Source organism: Rhinolophus ferrumequinum, chromosome 3 (assembly GCF_004115265.2).
Source record: "Rhinolophus ferrumequinum isolate MPI-CBG mRhiFer1 chromosome 3, mRhiFer1_v1.p, whole genome shotgun sequence".
Classification (NCBI taxonomy): domain Eukaryota; kingdom Metazoa; phylum Chordata; class Mammalia; order Chiroptera; family Rhinolophidae; genus Rhinolophus; species Rhinolophus ferrumequinum.
The window spans coordinates 46,589,241-46,601,547 of NC_046286.1; the positions used below are offsets into that span (position 1 = coordinate 46,589,241).

Below are 12,307 nucleotides of genomic sequence, written 5' to 3' on the forward strand. Positions count from 1 at the left end.
GAAAAAAGGTGGCCTCACTTCACTGCAGGGGGGATACAAGAAAATAGAAGTGAAAACAAGTAGCTTTTCTCCACAAGTTGCACTCTAGGAATCAACTATTCTTAACTTTGAGTTCTTGCACAAAATAAAATATTATACACTGGTGCAATCTGTTTCCCTCAGGGATGGAAGGTGACGAGAGGAACAAGTGTTAGGGGAGGATTAAAGAAACATATATTCTTATTAAGGCAGGGGTTGAAAGAAAAAAAAAAAAACGTTACAGAGAAGATGATGTTACAACCTAATAATGTATGTTGGATTCTCAGAAAAGGAAAAGAAGGGCAAGCTCCTACTGAACATCTAATATCACCCAGCTACAAATAATAAGAAAGAAGAATCCAATACTAACCAGTTTATATAAGTCAACTTACGTTTATTCCGTTTGGTCAATTGTAACCTACACCCTAAGTAGACATGATGAGCTTTCACATGTACACGTCTGTGACCTCTGAAAACTAATTAACAAAGGAGAATACCAAATAGCCAGGTATAATAGAAACCAGGGACTTCCATCCTTGCAGCCTGCTGTACTGTAATATCTTCCACTCGGTGCTGACAGCCTTCTCGTCCCTCCTCTCATTCCGACACAATGCCTTCAGGTCTGTCTTAAGTAATGTAATTTACTGAAGTGGAATTCCCTCGGTACCCCATGCAGCCCTTGGTGACAGTAACATTTATACTCCACAGTGTCCTGGCCTGACACTGATACATACCAACCTTCATCCTTCACTCACAGCAGAGCGTGCAACCTCACCTTCCGCTGTGCCCTTCTGTGGTGTGCATGGACAGATTTACTCCATTCAGCCCTAATTACAAAACTGGGCTGAAATGTTCTCATTAGGTTTATATTTCTCCCTCCAAATGTCAATCTTCTTGAAAATTCCGATTTTCCCGAGGATTCATCCATTAGCAATAAACTCTAAAACATTCCATGACTGAGCGCATTCAGCCAGCCATGCGGACATGCACTTATATCATTAGAGTCAATCTCCATTGCAAATGCTTTACATTATTCAACCAGCATAATGAGGCTGGCCCAGCGGTACTCTCCAACTGCACATGAAGGACAGGCTAAAACTGGTTCTCATGTAGGAAAACGCACGCAGTATGTTCAGTGGGATGAATCTCAGAATCTCTTGTCATTCCTCAGAAAGGTGTGGGAGGGGATCATAGCCAGAGCCGAATTTATCACCTTCTTTTGCCTGTGTGTTTTTTTTTTTTTTTTTAACAGAAACTTCAGTCTGTGGCAAAGGGAAAGAAAGCAGGCAAAGATAAGGGGGAATGTATGTGTTCATGGAGGGGCTGGAGGTTGGATCTGCAATGCTTAGAACTTTGTTCGTCACCAAGAATGATTTGCTCTGCCTGAAAAGCATTCTTCCATTTCAGTCAACAGGAAAAAAAAAAAGTAAAAGAAAAAAGCAGCATTGTCTGGATACACTGAAAGAATCTGAATACCCTTCTAATAAAAGACTGATCTTACTAGCAGAGCTAACTTGCGAAGCGTCTCCACCCAGACTGATGGGTCCTAATATTAAATACTCAGAAACCCTGATGATGATGTCATTGTACCAGTTACGAGTCACAAGTTGTATCTGTGATTGGGATGTCGGGATAGACTACGAAAAGGAAAATTTGGAGAGAGATTAAAAAAAAAAAGCAACAACAAAAAATCCCAGCAACATATCTCCATTGATAAAACCAAGCCATCACTGTTTCAGATCTGTACTGTTTTAATTCCTTGGCTTATTGGTGGCATTTATCACTTCTTGTCAGATCCCAGGTGAGGCAAAGTCAAAGTGCAGTCATAATTTCTTTTTTAATTTAATAAACGAAGAAACTGCATCGCAGGAAGGTCATGGAGGAAGTTGAAGGAAGAGTCTGATGTGAACTCTTAGCATCTAATTCTAAAGGTTAACGAAAAAGGTAAGCGATCCCAGCAACTATGACCTTATTATGAAACATGCAACATATTTACTTTTTAATGGAAAATTTTGGTGGGCAGAAAAAGACTCCTAGAAGGGCAGGCATATATGACTATTTATTAAACATAAAATAATTTGCGAGACATAATAAAAAATAAAAGAAACAATGATTGTTTGCTGCTGGTCAGCATTTGGTCATCTATAGGGTCGATCAGTAACCAGAATTATAACAGATGCAGTAATTCCTATGGGGAATTATACCACCATGGAAGCTAATTGCTCCTGAAGTTTCCCCCATTCCCACCTGAAATATTTAAAACCTTACTTGATTACCACATTAGTGCACTTCCCTTCATAAGGTACATCAGCAGGTATCACAATTAACAGGTACAGATGTTAGAATGGAAATATCCATGTTTAAATCAAAGACAGTGAGAAGGTAAAAATAACTGAGTACATTAACAGAGTATTAATCTTAAAAGAGAGGCTTACGTGGTGCTAAGTTAATGGCAACATTAAAAAAAACAACCCTCCATACAGCACCCAACTGCTCTGTGAATGACCTGTAGCCTTCTGATTGAGGAACAACAAACAAGAGGCTGATCCTGTGTCCATATAATTCCAAAATCTGTACTCCAAGCATATAGGGGAACCTCCCAAATGCCCTGAAATTCTCCAACACATTCTTCTGATGCAACAGCAGGAATAAGAATACCACCACCATCATTCTATTGCGTGCTGGCTTTGTGCTCCATATATATATATCTATCTCATGTAATCCTCACAACAATCCTGTCTGTGAGGCAGGTACTATTCCGGTTCCCGTTTTCCAATACAGACATCCAGGCCTTGGAGAGGTTAAATAAACAGATCGGGGTCAACAGGTAGCTAAGCTAAGATTTTATCTGAGTCTTCTTTCTCCCAAAGCTCTTGTCTCACTTTAACCACCGTGCCTCACTGTCTGCCGTAGTTGGAGACACCAAAAGGGACACGTGATTTGCAGTTTTCCATTTCCAGAGGGTTCTGGCATGACTGCCCTCTTGACTCATCTTATTTCACAAATTTGATCAAACTGAAAGGCTCAGAAAGAACACTTGCAGACATTCTCATTCTTTGGAAATGCTGGAGCCATTCAGCCAGGGGACTGAGGACAGCATCACCACCGGGATCGCGAAGGTACAAATTTTCCTGTGAATGCTGACACCATCTCTCTCTGGTGTTTCTGCTAGCCACAAACTGACACGTTACCACTGAGCTGTGGTTGCAGCAGACTCAGCAGTCAGACGAAGAAGAGTATTTACTTGCTTAACTGTCCCTCCAACATTTGTGTTCAGAGGACATCCCAGGGCAGGCACGCGCTCCGTGTCCCCCCTTCTCCACCACCCCATCCCGACACAAACAAAAGAGTTGTCCAATCTCTTGGCAACACCACTAAGAAACCTTTCCCTTGCTGTTCTGAGTACAAGAACACTTTCTAACAATGAGCTAAGAAGACGGATGTTATAAAACAGCATTTCAAACAACACAATTACTTTGTAAAAAAAGATTCAAGGAGTCTATCACATTTTTCCAGCTTTCCATTGACACAATTTGTGTATGTATGAGTTGGGTCTTTCTTCCTTCAGAAGGGGAAAATGCTGATAAACTATCACATGTAGACACACTGCGCAAAAACCTGGCTGCCTTTTGCTACTTCAACAGAGACACACTTATTTCCCAGAGCACCACTTACCAGACAGATGCAAAGATGTGGGCAAGCCAATCATCAGAATTAACAGAGTGATTGTGCTTGCACTACATATTCTGATTTGTATGAATCTTATTTTTAGCCATGCACAAAGGGCAATAAATGGAAAATCTTATTCTAACCGCTACTTTTTCTGGGCCACCCACACTGCTCCACCTACCGTACAAGTTCACAAATGTAAAAAAAACCCAACCCAGGTTCGTCCTAACAAGGGATGCAAAGTGGCTAAAATGTGTGACATTTTTTCCAGTTAGTGTTTGTACTTTCATTCTTTTTCTGTATCAGGACTTTCAGGGAAAACAACGTTGACTTATCTTTGGGCATTTTCAAAGACTCCACAGTTGGTATGTCATTCAGCGCACAGGCAAGCGTGACCCACGCGGCACTGACACCCTGCTGCAAGCTACATGTCAACCAACTTTCAGCAAAGACGTACCCCAAAACGTTTCTGTACGTTCAGGAAGATGATAACTTACAACCTTTTGTTTTGAAACAATCACAGTGTTTGGAAAGTTCTTCAAATGAACAAAAGTGCTATCAGGAACATAAACATTTCTAAAACAGTAGGCTGTCAGGACTGACATTGCCAGTGTTGGGTCAGTATCATTGTCCTAAATCTGCTTTGAGCTTGCTGTGCTGGAATGCTCACCACGGCACAGTACTGCTTGCCGTCACTGGCCCACCAAGACCAGCACTCCCTTCCCTTCTGAGCATTTCTCCCTGTCTGCTCTCGCCACAGGCACACCCGAAGCCTGCAGCTCACCCAGCATTAGCTCACACATGGCTATTGCTGCCAAGTAAAGTAGCTGATAGCGACAGACAAGCACCTTGAGAACAAATAAGAAAAAAAAATGATGAAGATGTTTTCTAGGGGCATAGAGAGGATAGGGATGAGTCTATTTTTGATCACTATCTCTTTAGACTTTTAATGGAAAGGTAAGTTATTAAGGTCCCAGGGTACCAATTAAAATGCTGTTCCTCTGAGCCCTCTGCAAAACACAACAGCAAACACATGCAGGTAGTGATTAATATTTAAAAGTCAGCTCAACAAAATAATTAAGACACAAAAGAAGTCAACTCCGAGAAAGGCATCTTTACCTGTGTGCTTGCTCATTATCCAGAAACTAGAGGAAACGTTCTGTCATCCTCTGGTAGTTAACACACGCCCTGTCGAGCTGACACCTTCTTCCGATAATGCAGAGTACTAGAGCTGCGCTGATGAGATGGATCAGAAAATCTTTTTCGGATTATAGTCCACTGTCGTCAGAACTTCTGACTAGTGTTGTAAAAACATGGGTAATTAAGTGTTACGAAAAAGTGGGTCATACACCACTGAGGTACAACCACACCGCCCCCAAACTAAACTCCAAATGACTGTGCTGTGACAAGGTGGGAGGGGTCTGAACACAGCGAAAGCAAAACTTTTATGTGGTGAGGAGCATTTTAGTTTTCACTGGTTTAGGTTAGAGAAAGTTAATTTCAATGTCAACTACAAACCAACTAACTTTTAGCGTGTTCTTGAAATTTTATGACAAATGCTGGCTGTTAATGCAATGGGAAATTCAGATACAATGTCATAAACAGTCCAAGAGACAGTCTCAGTCTTAGGTGACATGCCTATCACCGAAGAACGGACGCCGTGACTCAGTGAACCAAGGCAATCAAATCGAAACTGAAGACAAAGAACCAAATTTTCATTATCTGCATTAGCATATCCTTCTCCAAGGGAAGATCAAAGTACTGTATACCACTTCCCCACACCTGTGCCCAACCTGGGCATTCAACACAACTGTGGATAGTTATCAAAGCACCCTTCGACTGCTGTAGAAAAGGCAAACTGTAGTTATCTGACTTGAGTATATTCATTCATCTGTCGCTCAAGAGACACAGAAATATTGATTAGTTCAAGTCAATACAAGCTGAGTCCCTATGATACACAAGGACACAAAGGAAGGGAAGGGATGCAGAGAAGAACCTAGAAGAGCCTGCTGTCAAAGAACCTAAGTCTCGTACAGAAGATGATAAGACCTAATAATACCCAAAGCCAAATACAGATAATTTTTTGAAACAAAATTTCTTCTAGCAGCTGCTTACTACATACTTCCTATTTTACTGGTATAAGGTTTGTGGAAGACATTCTTACAACATTTCTCAAGTGAATCCTTTGACAAGTCCCTTAATGTTCACCTGGGTTTTCTTTCAGTGCTCAAAGCCCTTCCTAACCTTGGCAAAGTGTTAGGATTCGCCCTGATCCAAAGTCCGAGCACTCTCCAAAGGGAAGTACAGACATATCAGCACAACCCAAGGAACACCAGGAATTTGCAGAGAAGCTTCTTTGGAAGGGGATAAAGGATGCAAAGGTGGAGGAAAACTCTCTGCTTCACAGCACATGAAGTGGGCATAATTAAATCTCATGTTGTTACCATCAAGTATAAAATTAGAATTTTATTGGAGTCATTATTGTTTGAATTATAGATGGGGAATGAGGGAATCTGGCTAATCAACCTTTTCCATTTCTGCCAAATTGTCTTATAGTATATTGATTATGAATTTTTAAACAACTAGAATGCCATCAGTCGATCTAACACTAAGACCATCTTGTACATAAGTGAATCTTTTTAAAATAATTCCAGAGATCCACTGCGATCTTACAGAGCCGCTCAATAATCATTTTTTTATTGACAGAATGTAGGAACCAGTTAATAGCAATTTCTAGTTATAAAGATACTGGCGAGTCCACATAGGTATCTGTTCTTACGAGATTTGATTAATGTAATTTGAAGGGAGAAAAATAAGCAACTAGGAGATTATTGTCCTAGAAAATGACAGCTAAAGATATGATTTCTCAACTCCACTGTGAAGTTGTGGGACGTGATCAGTACCGGGTAAAACAGGTCATTTTGTTCAACGTCTTTTCTTTATAACATTGATGAGATGCTACAGGAACTTAACTCTTGTATCAATTAGCCTGTGGTAAAACTGATTTCATTATATGTAGTTTTGCTTAAAGTCACAGAACCTATCGACGGCATTAGGTGAGCACAACATACTGCTTGTACACTGGAATTAGCTGATCTATCAAAAAAAGTCTGGAATAATACACAAAAGAATGAGTCAACAGGTAGGTTGTACCTGGGTAGCTGGATTATAGGTAATTTATTTTCTTCTTGATTCTACTCTATTGTATTATGTTATAAATTACGTACAGAAAACATGTATTGCTTTTACAATCAGGAAAATAAAGGTACCTCTGTATTGATAAAAGGAAATAATTTCTTATTCTCTGATTCTGTTCTTTCTAGTAATTAGGAACACTTGCTACATAGGACTTAATATAATAATCTGCTCTGGTGACAAATCAGGCATGAAATACAGCAAAAATCTGCTCGAAACAATAGATTATATCTCCTAGGTAAGCATTATGAGGACTCTAAAATCCTGTTACACTGCAGAGCTTTGCAAATACTGTTTGGGAGCAGAAGAGCAGAAACCGTCTTTCTTGTGACCCAGGGTCCATGCATGCTCCTGCGGCACCCAAGCTCCAGGAACCTGGGTCCTCACAGGAGCAACTTAACAGGGGCGTCCTTGGAAGCCAGTGGTGCCATCCCCTGGGATAAGCACCAGCTCAGTGAGAGGTGTTACTGTGCTAGTGACAAGTGCATCCAAAAAGGAGCACACATGTAACTTCTAAAAGACAACAAGACTGGAAATTGTTAGAGTAAGTTGATAAACTATTTGTGCTACAATTGATACACCTGGTAAGCAGCTTTATAACATGTGCGGCTGAGTTTGTCTGGAGACTCCACAAGGATTACCATTTGAAATTTTTGCTTTATATATTCATGCATATTATCATACCATACACCATCCCTATCTGTACAATTAGTGTATGTGCAGATAAAAAGATTAATTATGATGATGCCTTGAGCAGAACGTAATTGTGAAACTGAATGTTTCAAATAATCGTATCATATATTCTAAAACCAAAACAAAACGAAAAACAACCCAATAGAATTAGCTTCAAAACTATGCCAATGGTTCCCCAATGACTATAGGAGCTAAATATGTATGTTTATGAAAATTATTTTATATATCACTCTTAATGTCACAAATATCACTGCTTTTAGAGTACTTCCAAACACACTAAACAGAATAAACATAAACAAATTTAAATTCTGGCATTGGAAAGGTGGTAAAAGCCAAAACTTGTACAGAATAAAAATGAATGGTATATTTTTCTATCCTAAGTCAACATTTTGATTATTATTAAGGCATAAAATAAGTACAATAATACCTCAGTGAACTGGACCTATTTGAGTACAAGAATATTTTTTGTTTGTTTGTTTCAATGTTCTGTTTAATTGACAGACAGCTGGAAAATGCTTTTTGTTGATAATCTTTCCAAAGCAATGTCTTTTCCTAATTATAAAACATTTAACTATTCTAAATGATTCAGCAGGTCAGTGTCATCAGCTACAAATATCCTCCTGGATACAGTTATTCTCCACGTTTCCTAAGCCAAAGCTATCTTGTTTTCTGAAGCTTTATCTCTGAAAAAGGGAAGTGGGATGTATGCAGTAGGGTGGGGTGTGCGGGAGGGTGTGGGGGTAGGGGTGAGGGTGGGTAACTAGGAAGGGTGGTCAATTCAGGGTTCTGGTTAGTTGGGTTCCAGGTCGCTAAGCCATCACTAAACATGAATTCAGTGTCTGGAACCAGGTACATTCCCAGGAAATACGTGAGCCTTAAGGAGAGCCCCCAAGGGGCTGTCTTTTTTGGTATTCTCCACTGGATGTCATTCTAACTGGGTGGCTGTTGGTTTGCTGTTCTTCTCTAGGAGAAACCTGTGTCAGTGTGTCCATCCAAAAATTATGGTCTCCAAACTCAGGGGGCTGAATTAATTCTGATTAGATTCTATATCCATGTTGTGTCAACTCAAGCCTAGGATGCCAACGGCTTCATGTGGACGCCAAGAAGGAACAAGCACTTACTTTGCTCTTAGACTTGCTGACCTGGATTTTCTTTTCTATAAAAATCTTTAGTTTCAATTTTTTAATGTCTTAGCAGCTCCCTATGGTAACTGACTCCTTATCTTTGTTGCTCTGCTCTATTCTCCATCACCTAAATAAAGAGCATGGAGAGTTTACTTCTAAGCAGGTTTGGAAAGTCTAGGGTGGGAATGAAGGGACGGATTTATATATATCTATATATATATTTGTGTATCTTAATTTTGATGACTTTATTTTGCCTCTTCTCTTGGTTATACCTTTTCCTTAAGCCAAATCCATACATATACACACACATACATACATACATACCGTGTTTCCCCAAAAATAAGACCTAGCCGGACAATGAGTTCTAATGCATCTTTTGGAGCAAAAATTAATATAAGACCCAGTCTTACTTTCCTATAAGACCGGGTCTTATATGATATAATATGCTATGATATAATGTAATGTAATGTAATATAATATAATATAATACCAGATAGAATAGAATAGAATAGAATAGAATAGAATAGAATAGAATAGAATAGAATAGAATAGAATAGAATAGAATAGAATACCGGGTCTCATTTTACTATAATATAATGTAATATAATATAAGACTGGGTCTTACACTAATTTTTGCTCCAAAAGACACATTAGAGCTGATGGTCCAGCTAGGTCTTATTTTCGGGGAAACATGGTACATACATACATACATACATACATACATAATGTGTGTACATGTACATAGCATGCAAACATGCATATCAATCATCTTTATGTATTAAGGAGAAAGTGGGATAATGTAGGACAGAGGTTTCTGAACTTTTTGAAGCTGTAGACCTTTATGCACTGCTCTGCAGGAATTACAACCCAGTCAGACCCAGGGGCAGGGCCTGAAAGTAGTAAAGGAAACCTGAAGAAAATATGGCTAGTAGGTCCCATGAGAATTCACTGATCGTTCTCCAAGGCCAGCTCTCTAGAAACATAGAGTAAAAAAACCGAAAATCCCCAAAATGTAGGGCTCGAATGGACTACCTTACTGGGTTCAATACTGCATATTTCTCACAGGACTGCAGGTTACTCACCACATTATTCTGTGATTTATGGGTACGGTAATATCCAATACTACAGAGATTTGGTGATGAGGCCATAAATTACATTTCCCTGGTAGTACGTAAAACAGGTATTATAATAATTTGAGGCCCTGTTGCAGGAGAACTATTTGCTATTAATTTTCTTTCCAAGTTTTCATTTTTTACTAGGCTTCAGTCTGGTTGCTGTTTCAGTCTCCATCTCCATCGATCTGTTCCGTGCCTATGCACACAGCTCCATGACCCCGAGCATGCTGATGCACCCGGTATGCACACGTTTCTGAGCACACACGTTTCTGAGCACACACAACAGGTGGGTGCACCTTCCCTCCGTCACCGTGAAACAGCTTTCCTATAGGTGTAGCGGGCATTTTGGTCAAGATTACAGTTGTTTATGGCAAATTTCCCGGGTAGTTTCTGACAAATGCGTCCTTACCCTGATAGGAAACCCATTCTTCAGACTGAATCAGAACATTCTGCAGATCCCTCACCCTTGCCCAAAAGCATGCCAGGGAAAGTTTCCAGGCTGGGGGAGGTCTGAGGGACAGACGTGGCCATCCATTCCCACTCCACCTTCACAAAATGTAACGTCCCTGTCAAGCACTAGTTGGTTATTCTGCACAGTATTCCTGGAAGGAAAGTGAGCTCTTGCCTGCAGTTTTTGTTTTTATTGTGGTAAAGTATACAAAACATAACGTTCACCATTTTAGCAATTTTTAAGTGTACAGTTCAGCGGCATGAAGTACATGCACATTGTTGTGCAACCATCACCACCATCCATCTCCAGAACTTTTTCATCTTCCCAAAGTGAACTCTGTACCCATTGCACACTAACGTCCCATTCCTCTCTCAGCCCAGCCCCTGGCAACCATCATTCTACTTTCTGACTATAAATGTGACTATGCTAGGTACCTCATAGATGTGGGACCATACGGGATTTGTCCGTACGGGATGTGTCTGGCTCATTTCATTTACTATCTTCAAGGTTCAGCCATGTTGTAGTATGTCAGGATTTCATCTTTTTAAGGCTACGTAATATTCCGTCGTCTGTACAGACCACATTTTCTGTATCCATTCATCATCTGTTGATAGACATGTGGGTTGTTCCACCTTTTGACTGTTGTGAATAATGCTGCTATGAACATGGATGTACAAATATCTGTTCCAGTCCCTGCTTCTACCTACTTCTAGGTATATACCCAGAAGTGGAATTGCTGGGTCATGTGGTATTTCTATGTTTAAATTTTTGAGGAATTATTATACTACTTGGTATTCAGTTTTTTTTTCCATTTATTAATAAACTTTGTTTCAGTGCAGTTTTAGGTTCACAGCAACAATGAGGGGAAAACACAGATGGTTCCCATATGCCCCTCATCCCCACACATGCAAGGTATTGTATAGAGTTGCTCTAAGCACTAGGTAACCTGAGTGCTCCGCCTGAAGGGACAGGGAGTGATGCAGGCAGGCTGAGCCAGGTCGGCAGGAGCTTAAAGCCCCGATTACCTGAGGCGTCACAGGAGCGTTCTTCCCTCTCGAGCCTGTGGTTTGGAAACTGATTGAAATAAAAGGTCATCCCACAGAAACACCTGATGTGTAAATGTGGATATTCACATATGCCAAAGCAGGAGGAAGATTAAGAAGCATTTGATCCAGCCCACTTCTTTCACTTCATGGTGAAGGTGTTTAATAAACTGAAGACCTTCCTTCCAAAAATGTTGTGCAGAATAACTAATTAGTGCTTGACAGAGATGTTTTAGTTTGTGAGGGTGGAGTGACACTAGATAATTACACCACTCACAATTCTGTCAGCCCTAACACCAGCCCGGTTACCCTCTGGGAAGTCCCCAGAAGACAGCTCTGGATCAATTCTTTATAGAACTCTTTCACCACCTATCACTTTTTTTGGTCTTATTTTTCTGATTTTATTATTTTTATTTTAAACACATGCCCTTAAATCTATCTCCAGGATTTCAGGCTCTGCTAATGTTTAGGGACTAGATATGCTCCTTCATTACATATCTCCTTAGGAATTGCTTTATTAACACTGATTATTCTCAACTCTCGAGAGTTATAATAAAAACACTGTAAGTCCTACGTGCTCCTTTGAATGATAACATTTACCACATCCAAGTAAAATGTTAAACATCACAGTGCTGATCCACAGATTCAAAATGCCCAAAAGGCCCTCAAACACTCACATTGACTCAATGAAATAAAAGGGGAAACAAAGTCGTTTAAAACTCCTGCAATGAAAGCTTAGAAATATACAAAATGCATATATATTCACAGGCACATATGTACATTTCCATGAATGCTCACATATATCCAAGTGTGTATTTTTTGAGCCAAACTTTTCTAGTTTTTCTCCATTAACATGGAATAAATTATTCTTGTCCTCAGCAGAGAGGTAAGTGGCTTGCACCAAAGCTAAAACAACAGCATGCTGATCCTCAGATTATGTCAGTCCTGAGACCTTAAAACCCTACAAAAACCTGGATTTGCTGACTGGGTCTATTTATT

General features: G+C 39.9%; 1 protein-coding gene across 3 annotated transcripts in view; it reads right to left on the reverse strand.

Moving 5' to 3' along the window:
• Nucleotides 1-12,307, reverse strand: part of BACH2 (BTB domain and CNC homolog 2) — a 326,058-nt gene that overhangs the window by 125,840 nt on the left and 187,911 nt on the right. The gene's annotated exons all lie outside the window — the stretch shown is intronic.